The following is a 1,371-nucleotide window of genomic DNA, read 5'->3' as shown; positions in this document are numbered from 1 at the left end:
TCATTATGTTATATTTCTTTTTCCTTCAAAAATAGTAAAACCGTAGATGATTATACTGCTATTTGGGCTTGCAGAAATATTACATCCCCATAGTTATCACAAACAAACACTTTGCGAGAATTTAAACCCTATAAGATTTATTCGCACACAAACATTGAAGCCACACAAACGATTAGGCAAAAGTCTAAAATCCAAAATATGCTATTCCGCAAGAATCAATGTAACAGGTTTAACAATTTAGGTAAACGCATTTAAAATCTCCACAAAAATCAATCATGAAGCTTCAGCAATTTCTTATCTGTTTTTCCTAAAAGTCAGTAACATAGGTTCGATTAACAACTTCAAAGTAGAAAAAAAAAATTCAAACGAAATTCAAACAACTGAAATGTTTTATGGAAGATATTGTTGTAGAGAACAATCAATCTAGTTGAAATTCCTGTATAGAAAAATTCAGATAATCAAAACCTAATTCATTTGATTAGTGGAGTAGAATATAAATGTTGAATTACGTACCTAGTACCGAAGAATATTGTCATCTGTGTCTACGGCAGGGGCTTTCCAGAACTTGTACAGCATGATCATTGAGCAAAAGACTATGACGATTATGACTATAACGGAAAGGACGAGGATGAGGAATCCGAGATCTGATTGAGATTGAGAGTACGAATTTGCGGCCAAATGAAATCCGGACCCAGTCAAATGAAGGATCCAGGATAGGAAATCCAAAAATAAACCAGATCTGCGCCATTTGTTTTTGCTCTTCACTGACACATTGCCGATTGCGCATCCCGTCTCAGTTACGACTTCGATCGAGATAACCATTACAGACATCAACCACGCGATCAGATTAGCAGCCATCCAGCAGATTGACAAATAAGCTGGATCAAATCCCTCTTTGTTCGGATCAAGCTTGAAGGAGCGCGCCTCATCGGCACCTGGAAGGAGATACTGTGAGCCAGCGGCTAAACCAAACACGAACTTTGCTAGCTCTAGGGCAAATTTTCCTGAAATTTCCGTAAGAGCCATGGAAAATAGGCGGGAGATACCGTTTCTCTGTTTGACACGGAATGGACTGATGGTGAGGGAGACGCTCTATTTATGGGTCCCACGAATCTAGAAAGTTCGTTTACGATATATACATTTCTAAATTTAATTGTGACTTTCTAAATATAAGTACGTTATAATGATATATATTTCTAAAAATTACATTTTAAAACGTTTCTAAATTTCTAAAATATTATACAATTTCTTAATGTTAATAAATTTATTACGTTTCTTTATCTATTTTTCTTTCTATATAACAAAAAACACACACTTTATAAATTAAGTTTAAGATAACACTGTAGCCTTACAAAATCTTCATCTTTATTT

The 1,371-nt window shown here is 34.8% G+C and overlaps 1 long non-coding RNA gene across 1 annotated transcript; it reads right to left on the bottom strand.

Moving 5' to 3' along the window:
* Positions 1–213: 213 nt before the first annotated feature.
* On the bottom strand, positions 214–1,078 carry LOC122197671 (uncharacterized). Its single transcript, XR_006191294.2, has 2 exons — positions 514–1,078; positions 214–436 (listed from the first exon to the last, which is right to left on the bottom strand). It is a non-coding gene; the product is annotated as an uncharacterized LOC122197671 (long non-coding RNA).
* Positions 1,079–1,371: the final 293 nt, after the last annotated feature.

The sequence above is a fragment of the Lactuca sativa genome, chromosome 4 (assembly GCF_002870075.4).
Source record: "Lactuca sativa cultivar Salinas chromosome 4, Lsat_Salinas_v11, whole genome shotgun sequence".
Classification (NCBI taxonomy): domain Eukaryota; kingdom Viridiplantae; phylum Streptophyta; class Magnoliopsida; order Asterales; family Asteraceae; genus Lactuca; species Lactuca sativa.
The sequence above is the reverse complement of the archived record's forward strand: the minus strand, read 5'-3'. Positions and strand labels throughout refer to the sequence as shown.